General features: G+C 39.1%; 1 pseudogene; it reads left to right on the top strand.

Annotated features, from left to right (window-relative positions):
* The first annotated feature begins 926 nt into the window (after positions 1–926).
* LOC100985322 (cytochrome b-c1 complex subunit 2, mitochondrial-like) lies at positions 927–14,957 on the top strand (annotated as a pseudogene).
* Positions 14,958–15,226: the final 269 nt, after the last annotated feature.

Genomic DNA, 15,226 nt, shown 5'->3' with positions numbered 1-15,226 from the left:
ATCTATATCTTCACAGCACGAAGGGCACAACAAAGGTTGAAGCTACTGAGTCATCTTGACCAGAAATCAATGTGTTCAAAGAACTAAAAGAAGGTCAGTGTTCCCAGAGCAGAATTAGCTGGGGGGAATGTAGTGTGAAGGTGTGTGGAGCTGGAAAAGACCAGACCACATAATGCCTTGTTTAAAAGAATTTAAATGTAAGGTAAACTCATAAAGGCTTTTGAGGAGGAGCATGCAGAAGGGAATCAAGAAACTCTGTCTCCCAGAATCCTTCTCCTTGTATATATTTTATTTGACCTCCCCTTTCTGTATTAGGGATCACCAAAGAGAAAAATTTGCCTATGATTCAGAAGGCAGACGGGAAGAAAGGCTATTATTCTCAGAAGATTGTGGCAGCTAGACACAAGGGAATTTAGCCTTCTCTCTCAGGTCTTGCTTCACTGTCAATAGAACTCGGAGTTTTATTGTTCATAAAGTATTATCTCAGGGCCTCATTTCATTACCTGGGGCTCTGGGGGATGTGAGACTACCTAGGAGATTTTTATTATATTTTTACCATCTTTTCCTCTCTGATTCATTAACTTGGCCAATCAAAATCAGGTGGATGAGTGTGGATGAGTTTACAGAGATAAATCAGTCATGTGTAATGACTAGCCCTTGGAATATTTCATTAAATTATCCTCTATAGCTTCACATTGACCATAATAAGATGTTTGTCCTTAAGAGGATGACAAATATGTAAAGCTGGAGAAATTTTAATACGAAACAACGTAAGATAATAGCCACAAACGCAGACATCTGTGTTTTGGAGAGCTGAGAGGAGGGAAAACCTCTCGATGGGGATTTCTCGATGGGGATTTCATGAAAGGCTTCATGAAGGAAAGGGCATTTGAGATGAGCCCTGTAGGATTTTTAAATCTACAGAGATGGCGAAGGAGGACATCGCAGGTAGAAGAAATGGAAATGCATGAACAAAGACATGGAGAAAGAAAGTGGAAAGCATGAAGTATGTGGTGGAGGCATGTCACTTAGGACAGGCTAAAATGTTAGACTGGTCCATGAAGGTCATGGAAGACCTTGAATCGTAAGTTTAGGAGTTTTAGGCAATGAGGAGGAACAGAAGATTTTTAATTCTAACCCTGCCTTAAGAAATTGGTGCTTTGGTAAGGCAAATCTGGTGGAGATAAGAAGTCTAGATTAAAGCCAAAGAAACCAACTGGGCGGATGAGTTAGGAGGCGGTTATGTGTTACCTGGTTTGAGCTAACTGGAGAGAAGGCAGTGGCAGAGGAAGAAAGGATAAATGTGATTAAAAGCTAAAAGGGAAACGAATGGGACTGTGTGTATGCTATGGATTAGGAATATCAGTGAAGATATTGGAGTCAGAATTTCAGTTCTTATTCATTTGCCACATATGCCTGATTAGCCTTGCAAATTAGGGTGTCCGGAGCTTCACCACTCAAAGCGTTGTCCACACACTGGTGGCATCAGCATCACTTGGGACCTTGTTAGAAATGCACTTTCATGGGTCCCCACCCCAGCCTACAGAATCAGAAACTCTTGGAGTGGGACAATCTGTGTTTTAACAAGCTTTCCAGGTGATTCCAATGCACACCAAGATTTGAAAACCATTGGTCTAAAGAGAAGGGGTTTTCTTAGTACAAAGTATTAGATGTACAGTCAAAAGCGCTGGGTAGGAGTCAGTGCTGCCCCTCAGTGATCTGGATGACCAAGTAGAACCCACAAAGCCTCCCTGGGCAGGCAAGCCCAGAAGCCAGACAGCCTACATTCTAAGCACAGCTATGCCGAGCTTACCTGGTGGTCCTGGGAGGGCAACTTGTTCTCTCTGAGACTCAGCTTCTACCTGACAGGATTGTATATAAGGACGTAGAAGATGGGAGGTCTTAGTATTATTATTTCCTCATCAATTACACAATTGGCCTAGCACTCCATGCTTCTAAGAATGATCTGAAAGGACACTCTAGTTGTCACCATTTTATTGAGAAGTGATGTGCCTTGGGGTAGCTATGCTGGTTTATAAGGCAGAAGACTCAATTGCAGTTTTGATCCTGCCCTCTCTGGACCTGCCACCCCAACAATCATTTACTCTCTTTTGAACCTATCTTTGAACCCATAAAACAGGTGTTTCAATATCTGACTTTCTAGCCTCACAGAGATTTTGAGAAGACTATCCTCAAATTTAACAAGAGCATAAAGCTCTTTTGTAAATTGTGAAATACATGTTAGTTATTATTCATGCTATTATAATGAAGAAAAGGAATATTATTTCTTTGATCAGTGGATCTCAAACCTTAGTGCACCAGAATTCCCTGGTGGGCTTGTTAGGACTGGCCTGCATTTCCAGAGTTTCTGATTGCATAGATCTGGGGTGGGGCTGAGAAGGGGCACTTCTGATGAGTTTCCAGGTAATGTTGCTGCTGATTGGGTACTTTCTCTGAGACCCACAGACTGAGATGTAAACCTGGTACTGAGGAAAGCTCAAGGGAGAGTTGCCAATCCAATGTAATAAATACATCATGTTGATATGGGGGGTCCAGAAAAAAAGAGCCCTGGAGAGATGTCAGAAAATGACTTTGTAGCTTTGTCTCTGATCCTATTAGCTCGGTGACCCTGGGGGAGCTCCAGAGGTCTCTTATCCTGTGTTCCTCTCTAAGATGGGAGGGATGAACACAATTTTAAGAAAAACCCTTTCAGATCTAACACACCTTTAGTCAAGAAATTACCCAGCTCTCTAGTTCAAGTTGTCTGAATTCTCAACCAGAAGAACGCAGAGATCTATTTTTCTCAAAACTTTCCCATTGACTATTTTTCCCCTTTTTTGATGGAGTAGTAAGGGAAGAGGGGGCAGTTCTGGATTTTCTCTGTAAGACAATTTAATTTCCATTCCTCTTTTCTTTGTAACTAGAATTTTACCTTCCTCTTTTGGTTTCTTACTTCTGAGTCTTGCCTTCTCTGAAATGTTTCAGTTCCCTCTCATGTATTTTTAGACCAACTTTCTATCTTTCAACAGATGTGGCAAGCATACTTTTTGCCTAGCTCTTTAGGGGACAGGACCCCAGAAGAAGACCCCCTTCTGGGAATAGACATGAGAAGGGTCCCCAAACTCCATCCTTTCAAGGCTTCTGGTTTTAAGTGCTGGTTTTGGGTTTATCTTATAAACGAGGTTGGAATCTTCTTGTGAAGTCGTTAATTGGAGTAAAGGAAAAACCATTTCATTCAGTAATGTTCAGTCAATTTTGATTAAGATTTTTAGCCTCTTCTGGGACCTTGCTTTGTTTTTCATTCTTTCCTTTGCCATTTTTTTTTCTTTTGAGACGGAGTCTCGCTCTGTCGCCCAGGCTGGAGTGCAGTGGCGTGATCTCGGCTCACTGCAAGCTCCACCTTCCAGGTTCACACCATTCTCCTGCCTCAGCCTCCCGAGTAGCTGGGACTACAGGTGTCCACCACCACGCCCAGTGAATTTTTTGTATTTTTAGTAGAGACAGGGTTTCACTGTTTTAGCCAGGATGGTCTCGATCTCCTGACCTCATGATCTGCCCGCCTCGGCCTCCCAAAGTGCTGGGATTACAGGTGTGAGCCACCATGCCCGGCCTCCTTTGCCATTTTTTAACACCTATACAAAACTAAAAGTATATTCAGCACACTCAATATATTATACCTGCCAGATACTTCTTATCCTCTATCTTTTCATTCTAATCTCTCAGAATTGCTGCCAATTAAGTTAATAAAATGGTCTCTTGCTTAGAAAACTTCTGAAGTTCTTTAACCTTGAGAACATATTACAAAGTCTTTCAGGCCATGAAAGACTGAAAGCTTTGGCTCTAAGACTGGAACAAGACAAGGATGTCTACTTTCACCACTTCTATTCAACATGGTAGTGGAAGTCTTAGCCAGAACAATTAGGCAAGAAAAAGACATAAAAGGCATTGCAACGGGAAGGGGTGGAGTAAAATTATCTCTGTTTGTAGGTGACATGATCTTTTATGTAGAAAACCCTAAAGATTCATAGAATAAGTCTGTTAGAACTAACATGAATTTGTTAAAGCTGCAGGATACAAAATCAACACACAAAAAATGAGTTGCATTTTTATGTACTAACAATGCACAATCCCCCCTACCACCAAATTAAGAAAACGATTCAATGTGCAATAGCATCAAAAAGTAGAAAATACTTAGAAGTATACCTAACCAGGTAGCAAAAACTTATACACTGAAAACTACAAAAGTAGCTCAAAGAAACAGAAAAAATAAATAAAAATAGCCTAGTTCATTGATTGGAAGATTTAATGTTGTTAAATGTCAATACTACCCAAAACAATCTACAGATTTAATGCAATCTGTTTAAAAATTTCAATGATTTTTTTTTTTGCAGAAATAGAAAAATCCATCCTGAAATTCATATGGACTATCAAGGGACCTTGAATAGCCAAAACAACCTTGAAAATGAACAAAGCTGGAGGTCTTACGATTCCTGACTTCAAAACTTACTACAAAGTTATGATGAGCAAAATGGTGGTACTAGAATAAAGAAAGACATAGGGACCAATAGAATAGAATAGACAACCCAGAAATAAACCCTCACATATATGGTCAAATTATGTTTTACAAGGGTGCCAAGACCATTCGATAGGGAAAGGACAGTCTTTTCAATGAATGGTGGTGGGGAAATTGGATATCCACATACAAAAAGTAAAATAAAATAAAAATTGGATTCTTATTTTATACGATGTACAAAAATTAACTCAAAATAGTCAAATACCTAAATACAAGAGCTGTAACTACAAAACTCTTAGAAGGAAGCATGGGAAAAAGCTTTATGACATTGGATTTGGCAACAGTTTCTTGGTTAGGACACCAAAAGCACAGGCAACAAAAGAAACAAAAATAGATTAATTGGGCTTCATCCAAATTAAAAATTATTTTGTATCAAAGAACACTATCAACAGAGTAAAAAGGGCAATCCATGGAAAGGAAGAAAATATTTATAAATCATATCTGATAAGGGATTAGTATACAAGAGGTATAAAGAACACTTTCAAATCAAAAAGAATAACAAAAAGCAACTGGATTAAAAAATGAGCAAAGGACTTGCATAGACATTTCTCCAAAGAAGAAAATGGCCAATAAGCACTTGAAAGATGCTCAATATCACTGATCATTAGGGAAATATAAATCAAAACCACAATGAAATACCACTTCATACCCACTAGGATGACTATTATCTAAAAAGCAAAAAATAGCCTGGGTGCAGTGGCTCATACCTGTAATCCCAGCACTTTGGGAGGCTGAGGTGGGTGGATCACTTGAGGTCAGGAGTTCAAGACCAGCCTGACCAACATGGTGAAACCTCATCACTACTAAAAAAAATGCAAAAATTACCTGGGCGTGGTGGTGGGCACCTGTAATTCCATTTACTTGGGAGGCTGAGGGAGGAGAATCACTTGAACATGGGAGGCAGAGGTTGCAGTGAGCTGAGATCACCCTGCTGCACTCCAGCCTAGGTGACAGAGTGAGACTCTGTCTCAGAATAAATAAATAAATAAATAAATAAATAAATAAATAAGAAACAGAAAATAAAAAATGTTGGTAAGAATGTGGAGAAATTGGAACCTTTGTGCATTGCTGATGGAAATGTAAAATGATGTACAGTGTGGAAAACAATGTAGCAGTTCCAAAAAAATTAAACATAAAATTACCATATGATCCATATAAACAATTAATTGAAAGCAGTACTCAACCAGATGTCTGTACACTCAGGTTCATAGCAGCATTTTTCACAATAGTCAAAAGATGGGAGGAACTCAACTGTCTGTTGATGGAGAAATGAATAAAGATGTTATTTACAGATACAACAGAATATTATTCAGCCTTAAAAACAAAGAAAATTCTGACACATGCTAAAATGTGATTGAGCCTTAGGAGGTTGTGCTAAGTGAAATAAACCAGTCATAATAGGGCAAATGCTGTGATTCCACTTATATAAGTTACCTAGAGTAGTCAAATTCATAGCGACAGAAAGTAGAATGGTGATTGCCAGGGCCTAGAAGGAGGGGGGGAGAGGAATAGTTAGTGACTAATGACAACAGAGGTTCAGTTTTGCAAGATGAAGAGTTCTGGAAGTAGATGGTAGTGATGGTTGCACAACAATGTGAATGTAGTTAATGCCACAGAATTGTACATTTAAAGTGGCTAAAATGGTGAATTTTATGTCATATATATTGTACTACAATTTAAAAAATCAGACCAAATTTGACCATGTTGTAAGTGGGTAGAGCTGGAAGGGATCTTTCTGGTTATGTGGTGCAACCCACCCATATTACAGCTGAAGAGACTGAATGAGGTCCTGAGACTGGCATGACTTGATCAAGATGGTGTAGCCACTAGCGACAGAGCCAAACCAGTCTTCTAATACACTACACTAAACTCTCATGTGGTTTCTTCAACTAGCCTTCTTGCATCTGACTCCATCACACCTCCTTGGTAAAAATACAAATGCCTAGACCCTATCTTATTTCAGAGAACCTGGGCATCCAGATGATTCTGATCAATACCAGCGTTCAAGAACCATTGCACTAATGGGTAACTTCAGATGCTTTAGGGGATGAGCTCTAGGCTGTAGGAACACAGCCAAGCAACTCATCCACTGGTCAGAAGCAAGGAGGTTCATTTTCATTCATTCCTTCAGTCATTCAACAAACATTGAGTGTTTACTATGTGCTAGGTGTGATTTTGAATACTGGTGGCATGAGTTTACAGAGATAAATCAGTCATAGGTTCTTCCCTCAAGAATTTCACAGTTTAATGGTGAAGAAAATTACTAAATTGATAATTGGAATAATGTGATCAGTACCTGAAGCTCACACTTTCAAAGAAATAAGACATCCACATTTATAATCCACCAAATCTTCAGGGAACAGCTATTCTGGGTCAGGCGGTAAGGTTACAGAAATGAATAGGACAGAGTCCCTGTCCCCTGGAAACTTCGAGGCTAGTGAATGAAAAGGAAATGTGAACAGGTTGGCTAATTATGGTTCCTTGGAGTCCTGGATGATAACTAAGAGAAGATAGGACTTTTCTGAGTCATGGATGCTTGGAATTGATGCCTGGTGAATCACCATGGAAACAGGATTGATTCTCATTCATGAAGATAGTTCTAACAAATATTTTTAAGCACCTAATTAATATTTTTTCCAGCTCTGTCCCAGTTATGCTCTGTCCATGGTCATAATCCACATCCCACAGAAAATCAGATAGTCTGTTTTCACGTTGCTGATAAAGACATATTTGAGACTGAGCAATTTACAAAAGGAAGAGGTTTAATGAACTTAAAAGTTCCACATGGTTGGGGAGGCCTCACAATCATGGCGGAAGGTGAAAGGCATGTCTCACATGGTGGCAGACAAGAGAAGAGAGCTTGTGCAGGGAAACTCCCCTTTATAAAACCATCAGATCTTGTGAGACTTATTCAGTATCATGAAAACAGCATGGGAAAGACCTGCCCCCATGATTCAATTACCTCCCACCGGGTGCCTCCCACAACACATGGGAGTTCAAGATGAGATTTTGATGGGGACGCAGCCAAACCATATCACCAGAGGAGGGGAGAGTTTTGATGTTTAATGATTTTAACAGGGTTCCATGTTCTTTTGACATTCCATGGCCTATAACACTACTGGTGTTGTCCCCAACCACTCCAGCTCCAATGTCATAATATTTCAAATCCATAGGGGTCCTAAGTCCTGAATTACAAAGGCTTTATGCTCCACAGGAGGGAAATGTGCATCTTGCCTTTCCTAGAAGCCTGCAGCTCACTTCAAGTGGAAAGGAGTCATTCCTCTGACTTCTGTCTGCTTTAATGGTAAGGCCCAGAACTACATGGCCAAAATCTGGGTTGTGAGAAAAGTTAGGTAGGACTCTGGGGTCTTCAGCTGTAAGTGCTGTTGTGATGAGCTTAGTCGTAAGGTCATCCACCTGAAGTAGCATGTGTTTCAATCTCAGCCTTTGATTTGTTTCAGCAAACATAACCAAATGAAAAGAGGAAGGTATTATTTCTAACTTCAGGAATGAGGAACCAGTGTATAACACACATTCAATAAAGCATTACCACCAAGCATTAGACATTTGTCATTTTTTATTTTTAAAAACAATGAAATCATTGTATTTGTGAGCACTAAGGATACTATTTCACACACTTTTCTTTTTACATCTGTAATTTTCCCTTGGCCCTATTCTGTACAAAATCCACAAGAATTTCCTCCTTCTTCTCCTATATAAAAATCCATTTTTTTCTTGCATTTGCTCTAAAGTAATTCATGAAATTATCCAATGTGGTATCAGTTGTGGTGATGAGCTGGTAAGTGCTGAAGACTGAGGGAGGTGCTGTGAGGACTGACATATTGAGGCTCCCTGTCCTTAAGAAGGATGCTCTCTGGGGAAGGAGGTGAATTTAACAGACCTGGAGGGGCAACCAACAATCCTACATTACCTTATCTGTAGAACAATGAAGCTCTGATTTATGCATAAGACTGCATTGTACTTCATTTATGTTCATGAAGGATACTGATCTGTTGTTTTCCTACACTGTCTCTGTATGATTTTGGTATCAGGGTAATGCTAGTTTCATAAAATGAGTTGGAGAGTATCTCCTCCGCATCAATTTTATGAAAGACATTGTGGAGAATTATTACTGTTTCCTGTTTGATTGTCCAGTAGAATTTACCACTGAAGCCATCTGGGTCTAGAGTTTGCTTTGTGGGAAGACTTTTAACTATAATTTCAATTACAATTTTTTTTTTTTTTTTTGAGACGGAGTCTTGTTCTGTTGCCCAGGCTGAAGTGCAGTGGTGCGATCTCGGCTCACCACAACCTTGCCTCCCGGGTTCAAGCAATTCTCCTGCCTCAGTCTCCTGAGTAGATGGGATTACAGGCACGCACCACCAAGCCTGGCTAATTTTTGTATTTTTAGTAGAGACAGGGTTTCACCATGTTAGTCAGGCTGGTCTCAAACTCCTGACCTCGTGATCCGCCTTCCTAGCCCTCCCAAAGTGCTGGGATTAAAGGCTTGAGACACTGCGCCTGGCCTTAATTTTGTAATAGCTATAAGACTATTCAATTTGTGAGTATTTTAGGTGAGCTTTGGTTGTTTGTGTCTTTCAAGAAATTTGTTTTTTTTAAGTTGCCTAATTTATAGTCATAAAATTATTCAAAGTATGCCCTTATACTTTTTATATCTGTAGGATCTGTAGTGATATTGCCTCTCTCATTCTTAATACTGGTAATTTGTGTCTTCTCTCTTTTTTACTTGATCAATCTGGCTAGAGTTTTATCAATTTTATAGATCTGCTTAAAGAATCAGCTGTTTGGTTTGATTTTTTTCTTTTGTTTTCTATTCATTGATTTCTGCTCTTATCTTTATAATTTCCTTTCTTCTGTTTACTTTGGCTTTAGCTTATCCTGCTTTTTCTATTTTCTTAAAGTAAAAGCTGAGGTCATTGATTTGAAACCTTTTTCATTTTTTAATATAGGAATTTGGTGCTATCAATTTTCCTATAAGCATTTCTTTAGTCTTATCCCACAAATAGATTTCAATTTGGAGTGAAGTAAAAGCAAAACAAATGCAGAAATATATTATCTTGGAAAATCCTTAGGACAAAAATGGGAGATAGATCATCTGACATTAAGTACAACACAGTCATTCAGGACCTTTGAAGATGGTTATGTGGTTGGGTTGCTAGTAGGGACTAGGGTACAGTCAAACCTCTGGTCACAAAGCTGAATGGTAACTGTGGTTTCTGAGAAAGAGCACCTTTTCATAATTTGCCTGAAAGGATCCTACAGCTGCTCTGTCAATGTTTGTTTTCATTATTGGAAAAGATCACTTCTGTTTTGTTTTTTGTTCAGCTTAAGAAGTGATTGGCTCACTTTGAGGAACCTTATAAGACAAAAAACAGATATCTTTATGTTGAAGTTTTCTTATCAGATGAGGCTGGATAATAATCTGTGGCCTGTTAAATGTTGTAAATATTTTCTTGTAATCTACCTTGCTTAACAAGTTGCCTATATATTTTTTTCTAGGAAAGGTGAAAAAAAAAACAAAGAAAGATTGCTTATATTTTTAACTTATTTTTATCATATTTGTCTTCATTTATTCATTTATTACTTCTGTGTTTTGCTTAGTAAGACCTTTTCTATTTCAAAGGAATAAAAATATTCTTCTTTTTTTTCTAGTAGTTTTAGAATTTTATTTTTTACATTTAAATATTTCATCTGTCTGGAATCTATTTTTCGCATATGATACAAAGTAGGAGTTTCACTTTATTTCTCACCAATGTATAACCAATTTTACCCAACACCATTTATTGAATAACCCATCTTTTCCCAACTGATTTGAAGGACCATCTTCATTATACGCAAAGCACCTATAAATATATCAGTTTCCTGTGACTATCTGTTTTATTCTGTTCACTTGCTTGCTCATTTCTGCCCTCATGTTAATTACTATTGCTTTATAATACATTGTGGTATCTGGAAGGATGAGATTTTATTCTCTTTCTTTTTCAAATATTGTTTGGTACCTCACATTTTATTTTCCACGTAAACTTGGAATCACTTTGTCTAGTTTTTTAAAATCCTGTTGAATTGCATTGAGTTTATAATTTAACTTGAGGAGAATGAATATCTTTATGATAGCAGTCTTTCTATCCAGGAACATGGTAGGATGCTACATTTATTCAAGTCCTTTTTTATGTGATTCTGTTATTTAACTAATTAGATTTCATTCCCAACTTTGTGCTAATTGCCATTTCAATAAGGCACATCTTTAGCATCCTTATTCAAGTAACTGATAAATCATTGACTGGAAAATAGTTTGATATAATGCATTACAGCTTACTACTAAAGACTGTCTTTGAGAGTAAAATTAACTCATTAGTCAACTATCCTTGGATACTGCTGTTAAACTAGTCTTCATTTCTAATTTAGCCTAGCCATCCCACAGGATTCAATCCAATCCTATCCAACCCAATTCAATCCAATTAAATGGACCTCTCAATACTTGAGTTCCACATGCTAAGGTATGTATAGGCAGCAGAGAGTCTGCCAAATATCTTGTTGTCAATCAGCTTCATCAGGCATTCCTGGAATTATCTATCAAGTAATTTTGTTGACAAAGGGAAATGTGGTTGGTGTGGCATGAACTGTTTTTAGTGGATATGTGCTATCCTATAATGTAAGAATTGGTTGCTCTGCTGGAGGAGTATGGTGGCACTAGGCCAAGGGATTAAGCAACAACAAAACTAGGGATGGGCAAGTGTAGTAAAACTGGGAAGTTGTTGCCTAAGCATGCATGAGAAGAAGTTAACCAGAAGCTCATTGGCATTGTAGACAGACAGCAGGGAGATTCAGTCAGTGACTGGGGGTGGAAATGAACAAGCAATATTCAAGAAGTTCACAAACGTTGGACATTGAGTTTAGTAGAATGTGTAAGTGTTTGTTTCGTAAGTCTCTTACGGTCTAGCCAGAGGAAAAGGACATAAAAAACAAACAGGAACTTCCAGGAAGATAGAGTAGAAGTATTTTTCCATATTTCTCCTATTAAATATGACTAAATCCCTGATCTAAAACAAATAAGAAAACTCCAAAAGGTGGAGCAGATTAGCTAGAGACATTGGGACCCAAGAAACCATACGGTAGTAACATCACTGGATTTTCTCTGTGTCTCACACATCCCAGACTGTGCTGGAGAAGCTAGGAACCTGGAAATACAACAGGTAAACACAAAAAAATACTTCCAACAAAAGTCTGCTCTTTCTAACCAAAGGGCTAGAAAGACAGAAAACTTTTGGACCTCAAATACTCCACTCTAGCCAAGCAGTACAGAGACAGCTATGGCCCCACACCCACCCATGCTGCTAAAGGCCCATTGGGAGCAAGACTTCCACCCTCGACAGGCTATATTGAGGCCTTCAAATCTCTCTTCACTCCTGTAGCAGGATGGTATCAGCGAAGGCCAGGTAGGGAGCTGGGGCTTTCATCCCTATCAGGCAGTAATGTGGCCCGCTTCCTCCTCCCTGTAGCATCAGTGGGACAATGTGGCAAGTCTGGACTTCAGCTCCCACCTAGCAGTAACAAAGCTTCCCTCCCACTCCCTACTCAGGTTGTTTTAGAGCAGGAGGGCTAGTGGAGAGGCAGGACATTTGCCACCACCCAAAAGTAATGTAGTATCAGTGGAGGCTGCATGGGAATAGTAGCAAGCCACCAGGACAGTATTAGCAGAAACCTAGTGGGGACTCCCACCCTCACCAGCAGTAACAGGAGCCTCTCCCCACTTTGGGTATCAATGGAGACCAAGTGGATAATGGACTTCTACCCCTACCTGGCAGTAATGAGGCAGTGCCACCCCTTTCCCTGCCAGAGCAGTGTCAAAGGAAACGAGCTAAAATAGAGGTTTTAAATAAGAAATAGAAAATATAAAGAACTACATGGAAATTATAGAAAATACATTTAAAAACTTGCTGAATGGTCCTTTAAGCCAGAAGTTACTATGGGTCACGAACAATCTTGAGACTTTATTCCCTCTTTTTGAGACTTTATTCCCTCAAAGTTGCCCCCAAAGTTAAAGCCACAGCTACCCCCACAGGAGTGGCTCCACATCATCAGGACCTTGAGATCATCAAATTTCCAAATGGTTTTATGATTTCTCCTTTGGAAAACTATGCCCTGCATCAAGAATTGGTTTGTTCATTAAAGCAGGCAGTAGCTATGAGGACTCCAACAATTTAGTAACTTCTCATTTGCTGTGTCTTGCATCCAGTTTGACTACGAAAGGAGCTTCATTTTTCAAGATAGCCCATGACATTGAAGAAGCTGGTGGTAAATTAAGTGTAATTGCAACAAGAGAAAACATAGCTTACATCATGGAATGTCTGCAGAGTGATATTGATATTCTAATGGAGTTCCTGCTCAGTGTCGCCACAGCATCAGGATTTGGTCATTGGGAAGTAGATGCCTTCAGTCTCAGCTAAGGATAGACAGAGCTGTGAATTTTCAGAATCCACAGGCACATGTCATTGAAAATTTGCATACTGAAGCTTATTGGGATGCCTTGGCTAATTCCTTGTATTGTCCTGGCTATAGGATTGGAAAAGTGACATGGGAAGAGTTACATTACTATGTTTAGAACCACTTCACAAGTGCAAGAATGGCTTGGTTGGACTTGGTGTGAGTCACCCTGTTCTAAAGCAAGTTGCTGAATAGTTTCTCAACAGGAGGGGTGGGTTTCTTTTGTCTGGTACAAAAGCCAAATACTGTGGAGGTGAAATTCAGGAACAAAATGGAGACAGTCTTGTCCATGCTTGCTCTTGTAGCAGAAAGTGCTGCCACAAGAAGGGCACAGCAAATGCATTTAGTGTTTTTCAGCATATCAAGAGGGACACCATATGCCAAGGGGCACAGTGATGCCACCAGCTATCTATGGCAGGCTATTGCCAAGGCAATTCACCAGCCACTTGCTATTTCTGTTTTTAATGCTAGTTACTCCAATTTTGGACTCTTTAGGATGTACATTGTCTTCCAGGCTGCAGCTGCTGGAGATGTTATCAAGGCTGCCTATAACCAAGTGGAAATAATTGCTCAAGAAAAGCTTTTCAATGTCCAGGCTGCCAAGAACAAACTGAAAGCTGGATACCAAATATAAGTGAAGTCTTCTGAGGGTTTCATAGAAGAAGTCAGGCCCCAGGCTGTAGTTACTGGTTCTTACAAGCCAATATCACCAGTCCTTCAGTAGATTAGTTGGTTGGCTAGTGCTGTCATCATCAATTCTGCAAAGAAGTTTGCTTCTGGCTAGAAACAAACTTCTACTTGTTAATGGCAACAAGTGGAAATTTGGAACATACACCTTTGGTTGATGAGTTGTAATACAGAAGCACATATTATAGGAAAGGGCTGAACATTCTCTCAGCCCAGAGCCTCAAACACATGAAAGCCAGAAGTATCTAACATTTATCTTTGTGTGTTTTTTTTTTTTTTTTTACAATGAAGTAAAATGCCTTAAAGCATAAAGGTAGGCAATTATTCCCAGCTTACCTAAAGTCAATAAAACATTTTGCTTAAATGTTAGAAAAAAACTGACTGGATGGGTTCAAGAGCAGAATGGAGGAGACAGAGAAAAGAATCAGTGAACTGGAAGAATGAACAATAGAAATGACCTAATCTGAACAACAGACAGAAAATTAAAAAAAAAAAAAATTATGGCCAGGCGTGGTGGCCCGCTCCTGTAATCCCAGCACTTTGGGAGGCCAAGGCGGGCAGATCACTCAGGGACAGGAATTTGAGACAAGCCTGACCAACGTGGTGAAACCCATCTCTACTAAAAACACAAAAATTAGCCAGGCATGGTGGTGTGTGCCTGTATTCCCAGCTACTCAGGAGGCTGAAGCAGGAGAATCACTTGAACCCAGGAAGTGGAGGTTGCAGTGAGCCTAGATCGTGCCACTGCATTCCAGCCTGGGCGACAGAACAAGACTCAGTTTCAAAAATAACTAACTAACTAAATAAATAAATAATAAAAAAAATGAACAGAGCCTCAGGAGCCTGTGGAATTACAACAAAAGATCTAAAATTTATGTTATGAGTCCCACAAGGAGAAAAAAAAGAAAATGAGGCTAAAAAGATATTTAGAGTAATAATGGGTAAAAACTTTATAAATTTGGCAAAAGACATAAGCTTACAAATTAAAGAAGCTGAGTGTATCCCAAACAAGATAAACCCAAAGAAATCCACACCAAGACATATTATAATCAAACCTCTGAAAACTAAAGATAGAGAACAAAAAAATATTGAAAGCCAGAGAGAAACACAGTAGAGGACAAGCAGCTTAAATGACAGTGAATTTTTCATTGGAAATCATAAGGCCCAAAGTTAGTGGCACAACATTTTTTAATTGCTGCAAGAAAAGAACCATCAATCTAGAATCCTATATCCAGTGAAAATATCCTTCAAGAATGCAAGGAAAATCAAGACATTATCAGATGAAGAGAAAGAAAGGATTTGTCACTAGCAAATAAGACTATCATAAGAGAATGTCTAAAGGGAGTTCTCTGAACCAAAGGGAAGTGACAAAACATGAGGAAGGAGGCAAGAACAGCAAAAAGACTAAAATTATAGGTAAGTGCAGTACATTTTCTTCCAGCTCATGAGCTTTCTAAATTG

This window comes from Pan paniscus, chromosome 2 (genome assembly GCF_029289425.2).
Source record: "Pan paniscus chromosome 2, NHGRI_mPanPan1-v2.0_pri, whole genome shotgun sequence".
In the NCBI taxonomy this organism is placed as follows: domain Eukaryota; kingdom Metazoa; phylum Chordata; class Mammalia; order Primates; family Hominidae; genus Pan; species Pan paniscus.
The sequence above is the reverse complement of the archived record's forward strand: the minus strand, read 5'-3'. Positions and strand labels throughout refer to the sequence as shown.